This window comes from Pygocentrus nattereri, chromosome 16 (assembly GCF_015220715.1).
Source record: "Pygocentrus nattereri isolate fPygNat1 chromosome 16, fPygNat1.pri, whole genome shotgun sequence".
In the NCBI taxonomy this organism is placed as follows: Eukaryota; Metazoa; Chordata; class Actinopteri; order Characiformes; family Serrasalmidae; genus Pygocentrus; species Pygocentrus nattereri.
In genome coordinates, this window is record NC_051226.1 from 31,403,816 (window position 1) to 31,417,792 (window position 13,977).

Genomic DNA, 13,977 nt, shown 5'->3' on the forward strand with positions numbered 1-13,977 from the left:
CAATACCTCGAATAGGATAGCTCAGTCTGTAGCCAAGACTCTGTGTTTTATTTTCTCCCTTTTTTGTAATAATTATTACAACATAATTACTACTACAGCATACATTAAGTTACTCATATGTGAACAAATGAATGTGCAATTTAAACCTAAACTAAAAATGCTATTATTATTTCTACAAAAGCTAGTAAAATGTGTATCAGAAACAGCAATTATCATTTAGCATTCAAACAAAGAGTCTGTGGATGAAACAAAAAACTGGCCTTTTTTATCTGTGTGGAAGTCAAGGGCTGAATTCCATCTGCAAGTCTCCACGTCACACACTCTATGACTGCCTTCTCCTCTCGTGGCTCCTCCCCCCATACAAGCAAAAACTTCAGTACATTTCACAGAACGGAACCAGCCACTTCACTCTCATCAGCACAAACCCTCCAATGCATGCACAGCAAGCAGTTAAATAATTCTATACCACTCATAAAACAGGAGCTTAGCATACCTCATGCACTTACAGTTTCTCATGCACTTCACTTCCACATTGCCCTTCTTTTCAAACTTTCAAGAACAAAACTTTTCAGACGACCCTAATAATTCTCAAATCTCCTTATATACTCTTATTTTAAATAGTCTTTCTCAGGGGCTTCTAGGGATCACTTAAGTTACGTGTCCTTTCAAAAAAGGCTCATTTTCTATCAAATCCCCCTTGAAAGCTCATGGTTTTTATTCCTAATTTATTAACAAATACTCTCCTCATTTACCCTAGACAATAAAAGTCCTCCTTAGGGCTCATGAAAACTCCTAATACGTCTTTTTGAGGGTTTATAAACTTCAATCTCACTATGTCCTCCTTATAAGAGGCTCATAAATTTATTTCCATCAAGTCCCCTACAAAGGCTCATAGATTTATTCATATTCATATAGTACACATTAACAAATTCTAAACTGTCCCCTTGGAGGCTCATAAAGTTTCAACAATACAAACAGCGCGCACACATTGAGAAAGAAGCAAAGGTGGGACACTTAGCCCACACACACACACAGACAGAGTCCTGCTCTGAACACACACACAGGTCAACTGGCCCCCCTTTTTTTGCAGAAAGAGAGAGATTTTTTTCACAACACACACAGAATATTTCAACAAAACACATACAAATTCAACATAAAACTTCTCTCACACAGGGATTGATCATTTCCCATTCATTCATACAACCTAGACGCATGCGTTATGGCCACTTTCCTTTTATTTTCCTTATCCTTTAAAAACTCTAAATTTATGCTACCTTTGAGACAAAGTTATCCTAACGACAAGACAGCATCCATCCCGAGTGGCCAACTACAGGCGAGTGGCTTCTTTCTACGCCGGATTTGCAACTTTAACCTCCAGTTTTATAAACTCATTATAAAACTGACCTTGGAATCAACTAATAATAATCAAGGTTTTTATCGGCCTGCCTATTGCAGCCTCTTACAAGAGGGCTATCTTTCCCCATTTGCGGCCCCTTTTCCCTTTACTCTTTTCCTTTCCTTATTTCTCTTTTACACTTTTTCCTTTTTACACTTCACTTTACTTCTTCTCTTTGTTCCTTCACTTTTCTCTATTACCTTTAACTACCGAATGGAAAACACATGACTTACTGTTAACGAGATAAAAAGGGCCCTAATCTACGTTACGCTTGCATAATGTCAATCAATCCCACTTCTAGTGTTACTTCTAGGGTATTAACTTCTTCTTAACTCTTTTTTACTCTTTTCTACTCCTTTTTTTCCCTTTATTTTACCATACTCCCCCCTGTTGCGGAGTATTACAACGCAACACAACAGAATTTAGAACGAAGAGGCAAACCCACAAACTAGACAGCATGGAACACCCACACAAAGCTCTGTAACGGTGCAACCAAACAGCTCAACAGAACAGCACAGCCTCACTGAATGGACCAGCGCTCACATGTGAGAAAAACTCACCCTTTTCTGTCGACAATAGGAGCGGAGATAGATGCGCTGAGGCAGCCGTCTGCAGCCGCCGGTCACAACAACGTCCGAAGTTCATGACGCCAAATTCTTGTGGTTTCTTTAGTAGCGATGCTGTGAAGGTGTAGGAACAAACTCTTCGGTGACACTCGTCTCTTGCATATAAAGATGTTTATTAGCATTGAATGACGAAGTCACAGACAAGCCTTCGTGAGACAGCTTGGAGAGGACAGCCAAAAGTCTCTCTCCTACATTCATTCCTGCTCCAGAATTTATACCTGCGGTGGTTGTGTAGCCCATATCTGGTTTCTCTGTTAAGATAGCCCCTAGTTCAATGTATGGATCCTCTCAAGCCATATTAGGTATAAACATGCGTTCTTAAAATGACTCTTGGTCGTCTTGGTCATCTGCTTGCATTGTTTATCATTCAGGGGCCAGATGCCTCCTTTATCTGCTCCACTGATACCCTATTATCCTACTACCATTTTAGTCAGAGGCCCACAGAATGAACTCTAATAAACTCTAAAAAATTAATGTTATGACTATAGAATTAATAAGATCAAATTCACCACAGTATCCCAGCTACATCAGTCCTTAATGCATCACAAAGGGTCAAACCCATCAAAGACTAAAGAGGTGATTCTCTGACTCTCCTAGTAACAGGATCAAAACATGTATGGTCTCTGTAAACGAATCCTGGAAAAGTATAATAATATCCACATGTTTATTCACATTGTTTTCTCTGTAAGCTTCACCTGGGAAAACTACGACTTCGACAGTGAAGGGCAGTGGCCAGATACTCCCCAAGGTTTGCAGTCTGCGAGTATGTGCGCAAGTTATGTCTGTCTGTGAGGCTCCCTGAGAGATGGTTTGGAAATTGGACGTATGGTGCCATTTTGTAAAATACAGAATCATAACCCTAAACAAACAAGACTATGGCAAGAAGGTTCCTCCCTACAGTCGGCATCTCGCCTGGCGTTTTCTCCAAACCAAAACAAATGATCAAACCATGAAAGAGGAATGGTCTCTAAATCATGTTTAAACCACAGCTCATCTGGGCTTAGAAAACAGAACTTGTCACACCCTCTGCAAAAATCCTTGTTGAATACATCCTGCTGTTATCATTTCCCAGGAACGGTGTGGGCCATGCGGCATTTTTAATTTTCCCTCAATTTTGCCTTGTATTCAGACCATCAACATGGTGATTCATAGGGTGCTGAAAAGGCATCCAGAATATGTAAAACTCAGAATTAAACAATATGTCTACAATGAAACGACATGGCTTTGGCCTACATGTAGCAAGGTTGTGACTATAAAGCATTTCAGAAAATACCCACAGGAACCTGGATTTAGGAAAGGGTTATAGCAGTAGCAGTCAATATCCCAGCTAGCTCAGTCCTTAATGCATCACAAAGGGTCAAACACATCAAAGACTAAAGAGGTGATTCGCTGGCTCTCCTAGTAACAGGAGCGAAACATGTATGGTCTCTGTAAACGAATCCTGGAAAAGTCTAATAATATCCACATGTTTATTCACATTGTTTTCTCTGTAAGCTTCACCTGGGAAAACTACGACTTTGACAGTGAAGGGCAGTGGCCAGATACTCCCTATGGTTTGCAGTCTGCGAGTATGTGTGCAAGTTATGTCTGTCTGTGAGGCTCCCTGAGAGATGGTTTGGAATTTGGACGTATGGTGCCATTTTGTAAAATACAGAATCATAACCCTAAACAAACAAGACTATGGCAAGAAGCTTCCTCCCTACAGTTGGTATCTCGGCTGGCGTTTTCTCCAAACCAAAACAAATGATCAAACCATGAAAGAGGAATGGTCTCTAAATCATGTTTAAACCAAAGCTCATCTGGGCTTAGAAACCAGACAAAAGTGTAGGAGAAACCACTCAATTCAAGCATTACTGTTCTTTGTAAAGGCTGGGCTCGTCCGGGATTTGAACCTGGGAACTCTCGCACCCTAAGCGAGAATCATACCCCTAGAACAACGAGCCAGCAGATGCCATCTTTTGGCACAGCAGTCAGTATTCCAGCTAGCTCAGTCCTTAATGCTTCACAAAGGGTCAAACCCATCAAAGACTAAAGAGCTGATTCTCTGCATCTCCTATTAACAGGATCAAAACATGTATGGTCTCTGTAAACGAATCCTGGAAAAGTATAATATCCACATGTTTATTCACATTGTTTTCTCTGTAAGCTTCACCTGGGAAAACTATGACTTTGACAGTGACGGGCAGTGGCCAGATACTCCCCAAGGTTTGCAGTCTTCGAGTATGTGCGCAAGTTATGTCTGTCTGTGCGGCTCCCTCAGAGATGGTTTGGAATTTGGACGTATGGTGCCATTTTGTAAAATACAGAATCATACCCCTAAACAAACAAGACTATGGCAAGAAGCTTCCTCCCTACAGTCGGCATCTCGGCTGGCGTTTTCTCCAAACCAAAACAAATGATCAAACCATGAAAGAGGAATGGTCTCTAAATCATGTTTAAACCACAGCTCATCTGTGCTTAGAAACCGGAACTTGTCACACCCTCTGCAAAAATCCCTGTTGAATACATCCTGCTGTTCTCATTTCCCAGGAACGGTGTGGGCCATGCGGCATTTTTACTTTCCCTCAAGTTTGCCTTGTATTCAGACCATCAACATTGTGATTCATAGCGTGCTGAAAAGGCATCCAGATTATGTAAAACTTAGAATTAAACAATATGTCTACATTGAAACGACATGGCTTTTGCCTACATGTAGCAAGGTTGTGACTATAAAGCATTTCAGAAAATACCCACAGGAACCTGGATTTAGGAAAGGGTTATAGCAGAAGCGGAACACACGTCCGATGATTAGTAAACCCATGGCAAGTAGAGGGAAGTTGCCTTAAAACCTGGACTCTTCTGGGATTTGAACCCAGGACCTCTCGCACCCTAAGCGAGAATCATACCCCTAGACCAACGAGCCAGCAGATGCCATCTTTTGGCACAGCAGTCAGTATCCCAGCTAGCTCAGTCCTTAATGCATCACAAAGGGTCAAACCCATCAAAGTCTAAAGAGCTGATTCTCTGCCTCTCCTATTAACAGGATCAAAACATGTATGGTCTCTGTAAACGAATCCTGGAAATGTATAATAATATCCACATGTTTATTCACATTGTTTTCTCTGTAAGCTTCACCTGGGAAAACTACGACTTTGACAGTGAAGGGCAGTGGCCAGATACTCCCCAAGGTTTGCAGTCTTCGAGTATGTGCGCAAGTTATGTCTGTCTGTGCGGCTCCCTGAGAGATGGTTTGGAATTTGGATGTATGGTGCCATTTTGTAAAATACAGAATCATACCCCTAAACAAACAAGTCTATGGCAAGAAGCTTCCTCCCTACAGTCGGCATCTCGGCTGGCGTTTTCTCCAAACCAAAACAAATGATCAAACCATGAAAGAGGAATGGTCTCTAAATCATGTTTAAACCACAGCTCATCTGCGCTTAGAAACCGGAACTAAGCGAGAATCATACCCCTAGAACAACGAGCCAGCAGATGCCATCTTTTGGCACAGCAGTCAGTATCCCAGCTAGCTCAGTCCTTAATGCATCACAAACGGTCAAACCCATCAAAGACTAAAGAGCTGATTCTCTGCATCTCCTATTAACAGGATCAAAACATGTATGGTCTCTGTAAACGAATCCTGGAAAAGTATAATAATATCCACATGTTTATTCACATTGTTTTCTCTGTAAGCTTCACCTGGGAAAACTACGACTTCGACAGTGAAGGGCAGTGGCCAGATACTCCCCAAGGTTTGCAGTCTGCGAGTATGTGCGCAAGTTATGTCTGTCTGTGAGGCTCCCTGAGAGATAGTTTGGAAATTGGACGTATGGTGCCATTTTGTAAAATACAGAATCATAACCCTAAACAAACAAGACTATGGCAAGAAGGTTCCTCCCTACAGTCGGCATCTCGCCTGGCGTTTTCTCCAAACCAAAACAAATGATCAAACCATGAAAGAGGAATGGTCTCTAAATCATGTTTAAAGCACAGCTCATCTGGGCTTAGAAAACAGAACTTGTCACACCCTCTGCAAAAATCCTTGTTGAATACATCCTGCTGTTATCATTTCCCAGGAACGGTGTGGGCCATGCGGCATTTTTACTTTCCCTCAATTTTGCCTTGTATTCAGACCATCAACATGGTGATTCATAGGGTGCTGAAAAGGCATCCAGAATATGTAAAACTCAGAATTAAACAATATGTCTACAATGAAACGACATGGCTTTGGCCTACATGTAGCAAGGTTGTGACTATAAAGCATTTCAGAAAATACCCACAGGAACCTGGATTTAGGAAAGTGTTATAGCAGAAGCCGAACACACGTCCGATGATTAGTAAACCCATGGCAAGTAGAGGGAAGTTGTCTTAAAACCTGGGCTCTTCTGCGATTTGAACCCAGGACCTCTCGCACTCGAAGCGAGAGTCATAGCCCTATATAAAGCAGCCAAAAAACAAGTCACCAGTTTCACCAACTCAATTAATTTTTTCTTGTTGACAAGAGTGTAGGAGAAACCACTCAATTCAAGCATTACTGTTCTTTGTAAAGGCTGGGCTCGCCCAGGATTTGAACCCAGGACCTCTCGCACCCTAAGCGAGAATCATACCCCTAGACCAACGAACCAGCAGATGCCATCTTTTGGCACAGCAGTCAGTATCCCAGCTAGCTCAGTCCTTAATGCATCACAAACGGTCAAACCCATCAAAGACTAAAGAGCTGATTCTCTGCCTCTCCTAGTAACAGGATCAAAACATGTATGGTCTCTGTAAACAAATCCTGGAAAAGTATAATAATATCCACATGTTTATTCACATTGTTTTCTCTGTAAGCTTCACCTGGGAAAACTATGACTTCGACAGTGAAGGGCAGTGGCCAGATACTCCCCAAGGTTTGCAGTCTTCGAGTATGTGTGCAAGTTATGTCTGTCTGTGAGGCTCCCTGAGAGATGGTTTGGAATTTGGAAGTATGGTGCCATTTTGTAAAATACAGAATCATAACCCTAAACAAACAAGACTATGGCAAGAAGCTTCCTCCCTACAGTCGGCATCTCGGCTGGCGTTTTCTCCAAACCAAAACAAATGATCAAACCATGAAAGAGGAATGGTCTCTAAATCATGTTTAAACCAAAGCTCATCTGGGCTTAGAAACCAGACAAGAGTGTAGGAAAAACCACACAATTCAAGCATTACTGGTCTTTGTAAAGGCTGGGCTCGTCCGGGATTTGAACCCGGGACTTTTCGCACCCTAAGCGAGAATCATACCCTCTAGACCAACGAGCCAGCAGATGCCATCTTTTGGACCAGCAGTCAATATCCCAGCTATCTCAGTCCTTAATGCATCACAAAGGGTCAAACCCATCAAAGACTAAAGAGCTGATTCTCTGCATCTCCTATTAACAGGATCAAAACATGTATGGTCTCTGTAAAAGAATCCTGGAAAAGTATAATAATATCCACATGTTTATTCACATTGTTTTCTCTGTAAGCTTCACCTGGGAAAACTACGACTTTGACAGTGAAGGGCAGTGGCCAGATACTCCCCAAGGTTTGCAGTCTTCGAGTATGTGCGCAAGTTATGTCTGTCTGTGCGGCTCCCTGAGAGATGGTTTGGAATTTGGATGTATGGTGCCATTTTGTAAAATACAGAATCATACCCCTAAACAAACAAGTCTATGGCAAGAAGCTTCCTCCCTACAGTCGGCATCTCGGCTGGCGTTTTCTCCAAACCAAAACAAATGATCAAACCATGAAAGAGGAATGGTCTCTAAATCATGTTTAAACCACAGCTCATCTGCGCTTAGAAACCGGAACTTGTCACACCCTCTGCAAAAATCCCTGTTGAATACATCCTGCTGTTGTCATTTCCCAGGAACGGTGTGGGCCATGCGGCATTTTTACTTTCCGTCAAGTTTGCCTTGTATTCAGACCATCAACATGGTGATTCATAGGGTGCTGAAAAGGCATCCAGATTATGTAAAACTCAGAATTAAACAATATGTCTACAATGAAACGACATGGCTTTGGCCTACATGTAGCAAGGTTGTGACTATAAAGCATTTCAGAAAATACCCACAGGAACCTGGATTTAGGAAAGTGTTATAGCAGAAGCCGAACACACGTCCGATGATTAGTAAACCCATGGCAAGTAGAGGGAAGTTGTCTTAAAACCTGGGCTCTTCTGGGATTTGAACCCAGGACCTCTCGCACTCGAAGCGAGAGTCATAGCCCTATATAAAGCAGCCAAAAAACAAGTCACCAGTTTCACCAACTCAATTAATTTTTTCTTGTTGACAAGAGTGTAGGAGAAACCACTCAATTCAAGCATTACTGTTCTTTGTAAAGGCTGGGCTCGTCCAGGATTTGAACCCGGGACCTCTCGCACCCTAAGCGAGAATCATACCCCTAGACCAACGAACCAGCAGATGCCATCTTTTGGCACAGCAGTCAGTATCCCAGCTAGCTCAGTCCTTAATGCATCACAAACGGTCAAACCCATCAAAGACTAAAGAGCTGATTCTCTGCCTCTCCTAGTAACAGGATCAAAACATGTATGGTCTCTGTAAACAAATCCTGGAAAAGTATAATAATATCCACATGTTTATTCACATTGTTTTCTCTGTAAGCTTCACCTGGGAAAACTACGACTTCGACAGTGAAGGGCAGTGGCCAGATACTCCCCAAGGTTTTCAGTCTGCGAGTATGTGTGCAAGTTATGTCTGTCTGTGAGGCTCCCTGAGAGATGGTTTGGAATTTGGACGTATGGTGCCATTTTGTAAAATACAGAATCATAACCCTAAACAAACAAGACTATGGCAAGAAGCTTCCTCCCTACAGTCGGCATCTCGGCTGGCGTTTTCTCCAAACCAAAACAAATGATCAAACCATGAAAGAGGAATGGTCTCTAAATCATGTTTAAACCACAGCTCATCTGCGCTTAGAAACCACTCAATTCAAGCATTACTGGTCTTTGTAAAGGCTGGGCTCGTCCAGGATTTGAACCCGGGACTTCTCGCACCCTAAGCGAGAATCATACCCCTAGACCAACGAGCCAGCAGATGCCATCTTTTGGACCAGCAGTCAATATCCCAGCTATCTCAGTCCTTAATGCATCACAAAGGGTCAAACCCATCAAAGACTAAAGAGCTGATTCTCTGCATCTCCTATTAACAGGATCAAAACATGTATGGTCTCTGTAAACGAATCCTGGAAAAGTATAATAATATCCACATGTTTATTCACATTGTTTTCTCTGTAAGCTTCACCTGGGAAAACTACGACTTCGACAGTGAAGGGCAGTGGCCAGATACTCCCCAAGGTTTTCAGTCTGCGAGTATGTGTGCAAGTTATGTCTGTCTGTGAGGCTCCCTGAGAGATGGTTTGGAATTTGGACGTATGGTGCCATTTTGTAAAATACAGAATCATAACCCTAAACAAACAAGACTATGGCAAGAAGCTTCCTCCCTACAGTCGGCATCTCGGCTGGCGTTTTCTCCAAACCAAAACAAATGATCAAACCATGAAAGAGGAATGGTCTCTAAATCATGTTTAAACCACAGCTCATCTGGGCTTAGAAAATAGAACTTGTCACACCCTCTGCGCTAATCCTTGTTGAATACATCCTGCTGTTGTCATTTCCCAGGAACGGTGTGGGCCATGCGGCATTTTTACTTTCCCTCAAGTTTGCCTTGTATTCAGACCATCAACATGGTGATTCATAGGGTGCTGAAAAGGCATCCAGATTATGTAAAACTTAGAATTAAACAATATGTCTACAATGAAACGACATGGCTTTGGCCTACATGTAGCAAGGTTGTGACTATAAAGCATTTCAGAAAATACCCACAGGAACCTGGATTTAGGAAAGGGTTATAGCAGAAGCCGAACACACGTCCGATGATTAGTAAACCCATGGCAAGTAGAGGGAAGTTGCCTTAAAACCTGGGCTCTTCTGGGATTTGAACCCAGGACCTCTCGCACTCGAAGCGAGAGTCATAGCCCTACATAAAGCAGCCAAAAAACAAATCACCAGTTTCACCAACTCAATTCATTTTTTCTCTTTGACAAGAGTGTAAGAGAAACCACTGAATTCAAGCATTACTGTACTTTGTAAAGGCTGGGCTCGTCTGGGATTTGAACCCAGGACCTCTCGCACTCTACGCGAGAATCATACCCCTAGAACAACGAGCCAGCAGATGCCATGTTTTGGCACAGCAGTCAGTATCCCAGCTAGCTCAGTCCTTAATGCATCACAAACGGTCAAACCCATCAAAGACTAAAGAGCTGATTCTCTGCCTCTCCTAGTAACAGGATCAAAACATGTATGGTCTCTGTAAACAAATCCTGGAAAAGTATAATAATATCCACATGTTTATTCACATTGTTTTCTCTGTAAGCTTCACCTGGGAAAACTACGACTTCGACAGTGAAGGGCAGTGGCCAGATACTCCCCAAGGTTTGCAGTCTGCGAGTATGTGTGCAAGTTATGTCTGTCTGTGAGGCTCCCTGAGAGATGGTTTGGAATTTGGACGTATGGTGCCATTTTGTAAAATACAGAATCATAACCCTAAACAAACAAGACTATGGCAAGAAGCTTCCTCCCTACAGTCGGCATCTCGGCTGGCGTTTTCTCCAAACCAAAACAAATGATCAAACCATGAAAGAGGAATGGTCTCTAAATCATGTTTAAACCAAAGCTCATCTGGGCTTAGAAACCAGACAAGAGTGTAGGAAAAACCACACAATTCAAGCATTACTGGTCTTTGTAAAGGCTGGGCTCGTCCGGGATTTGAACCCGGGACTTTTCGCACCCTAAGCGAGAATCATACCCTCTAGACCAACGAGCCAGCAGATGCCATCTTTTGGACCAGCAGTCAATATCCCAACTATCTCAGTCCTTAATGCATCACAAAGGGTCAAACCCATCAAAGACTAAAGAGCTGATTCTCTGCATCTCCTATTAACAGGATCAAAACATGTATGGTCTCTGTAAACGAATCCTGGAAAAGTATAATAATATCCACATGTTTATTCACATTGTTTTCTCTGTAAGCTTCACCTGGGAAAACTATGACTTTGACAGTGAAGGGCAGTGGCCAGATACTCCCCAAGGTTTGCAGTCTTCGAGTATGTGCGCAAGTTATGTCTGTCTGTGCGGCTCCCTCAGAGATGGTTTGGAATTTGGATGTATGGTACCGTTTTGTAAAATACAGAATCATACCCCTAAACAAACAAGACTATGGCAAGAAGCTTCCTCCCTACAGTCGGCATCTCGGCTGGCGTTTTCTCCAAACCAAAACAAATGATCAAAACATGAAAGAGGAATGGTCTCTAAATCATGTTTAAACCACAGCTCATCTGCGCTTAGAAACCGGAACTTGTCACACCCTCTGCAAAAATCCCTGTTGAATACATCCTGCTGTTGTCATTTCCCAGGAACGGTGTGGGCCATGCGGCATTTTTACTTTCCCTCAAGTTTGCCTTGTATTCAGACCATCAACATGGTGATTCATAGGGTGCTGAAAAGGCATCCAGATTATGTAAAACTTAGAATTAAACAATATGTCTACAATGAAACGACATGGCTTTGGCCTACATGTAGCAAGGTTGTGACTATAAAGCATTTCAGAAAATACCCACAGGAACCTGGATTTAGGAAAGGGTTATAGCAGAAGCCGAACACACGTCCGATGATTAGTAAACCCATGGCAAGTAGAGGGAAGTTGCCTTAAAACCTGGGCTCTTCTGGGATTTGAACCCAGGACCTCTCGCACTCGAAGCGAGAGTCATAGCCCTATATGAAGCAGCCAAAAAACAAATCACCAGTTTCACCAACTCAATTCATTTTTTCTTGTTGACAAGAGTGTAAGAGAAACCACTCAATTCAAGCATTACTGTTCTTTGTAAAGGCTGGGCTCGTCTGGGATTTGAACCCGGGACCTCTCGCACCCTAAGCGAGAATCATACCCCTAGAACAACGAGCCAGCAGATGCCATGTTTTGGCACAGCAGTCAGTATCCCAGCTAGCTCAGTCCTTAATGCATCACAAAGGGTCAAACCCATCAAAGACTAAAGAGGTGATTCTCTGCCTCTCCTAGTAACAGGATCAAAACATGTATGGTCTCTGTAAACGAATCCTGGAAAAGTCTAATAATATCCACATGTTTATTCACATTGTTTTCTCTGTAAGCTTCACCTGGGAAAACTACGACTTCGACAGTGAAGGGCAGTGGCCAGATACTCCCCATGGTTTGCAGTCTGCGAGTATGTGTGCAAGTTATGTCTGTCTGTGAGGCTCCCTGAGAGATGGTTTGGAATTTGGACGTATGGTGCCATTTTGTAAAATACAGAATCATAACCCTAAACAAACAAGACTATGGCAAGAAGCTTCCTCCCTACAGTCGGCATCTCGGCTGGCGTTTTCTCCAAACCAAAACAAATGATCAAACCATGAAAGAGGAATGGTCTCTAAATCATGTTTAAACCACAGCTCATCTGGGCTTAGAATACAGAACTTGTCACACCCTCTGCAAAAATCCGTGTTGAATACATCCTGCTGTTGTCATTTCCCAGGAACGGTGTGGGCCATGCTGCATTTTTACTTTCCCTCAAGTTTGCCTTGTATTCAGACCATCAACATGGTGATTCATAGTGTGCTGAAAAGGCATCCAGAATATGTAAAACTCAGAATTAAACAATATGTCTACAATGAAACGACATGGCTTTGGCCTACATGTAGCAAGGTTGTGACTATAAAGCATTTCAGAAAATACCCACAGGAACCTGGATTTAGGAAAGTGTTATAGCAGAAGCCGAACACACGTCCAATGATTAGTAAACCCATGGCAAGTAGAGGGAAGTTGCCTTAAAACCTGGGCTCTTCTGGGATTTGAACCCAGGACCTCTCGCACTCGAAGCAAGAGTCACAGCCCTATATAAATCACCAGTTTCACCACCTCAATTCATTTTTTCTTGTTGACAAGAGTATAGGAGAAACCAGTCAATTCAAGCATTACTGTTCTTTGTAAAGGCTGGGCTCGTCCGGGATTTGAACCCGGGACCTCTCGCACCCTAAGCGAGAATCATACCCCTAGACCAACGAGCCAGCAGATGCCATCTTTTGGCACAGCAGTCAGTATCCCAGCTAGCTCAGTCCTTAATGCATCACAAAGGGTCAAACCCATCAAAGACTAAAGAGGTGATTCGATGGCTCTCCTAGTAACAGGATCAAAACATGTATGGTCTCTGTAAACGAATCCTGGAAAAGTCTAATAATATCCACATGTTTATTCACATTGTTTTCTCTGTAAGCTTCACCTGGGAAAACTACGACCTCGACAGTGAAGGGCAGTGGCCAGATACTCCCCAAGGTTTGCAGTCTGCGAGTATGTGTGCAAGTTATGTCTGTCTGTGAGGCTCCCTGAGAGATGGTTTGGAAATTGAACGTATGGTGCCATTTTGTAAAATACAGAATCATACCCCTAAACAAACAAGAATATGGCAAGAAGCTTCCTCCCTACAGTCAGCATCTCGGCTGGCGTTTTCTCCAAACCAAAACAAATGATCAAACCATGAAAGAGGAATGGTCTCTGAATCATGTTTAAACCACAGCTCATCTGGGCTTAGAATACAGAACTTGTCACACCCTCTGCAAAAATCCTTGTTGAATACATCCTGCTGTTGTCATTTCCCAGGAACGGTGTGGACCATGCAGCATTTTTACTTTCCCTCAAGTTTGCCTTGAATTCAGACCATCAACATGGTGATTCATAGGGTGCTGAAAAGGCATGCAGAATATGTAAAACTCAGAATTAAACAATATGTCTACAATGAAACGACATGGCTTTGGCCTACATGTAGCAAGGTTGTGACTATAAAGCATTTCAGAAAATACCCACAGGAACCTGGATTTAGGAAAGTGTTATAGCAGAAATCGAACACACGTCCAATGATTAGTAAACCCATGGCAAGTAGAGGGAA

At 42.6% G+C, this 13,977-nt stretch overlaps 5 non-coding genes across 5 annotated transcripts; all 5 read right to left on the minus strand.

The window, feature by feature from the left end:
• Positions 1–4,852: 4,852 nt before the first annotated feature.
• trnap-agg lies at positions 4,853–4,924 on the minus strand. The gene has a single exon. It is a non-coding gene; the product is annotated as a tRNA-Pro (tRNA).
• A 3,422-nt stretch (positions 4,925–8,346) lies between these two features.
• trnap-agg lies at positions 8,347–8,418 on the minus strand. The gene has a single exon. It is a non-coding gene; the product is annotated as a tRNA-Pro (tRNA).
• Positions 8,419–8,979: 561 nt separating this feature from the next.
• Positions 8,980–9,051, minus strand: trnap-agg. Its single transcript has one exon. It is a non-coding gene; the product is annotated as a tRNA-Pro (tRNA).
• Positions 9,052–10,116: 1,065 nt separating this feature from the next.
• trnas-aga lies at positions 10,117–10,188 on the minus strand. Its single transcript has one exon. It is a non-coding gene; the product is annotated as a tRNA-Ser (tRNA).
• A 2,842-nt stretch (positions 10,189–13,030) lies between these two features.
• On the minus strand, positions 13,031–13,102 carry trnap-agg. The gene has a single exon. It is a non-coding gene; the product is annotated as a tRNA-Pro (tRNA).
• Positions 13,103–13,977: the final 875 nt, after the last annotated feature.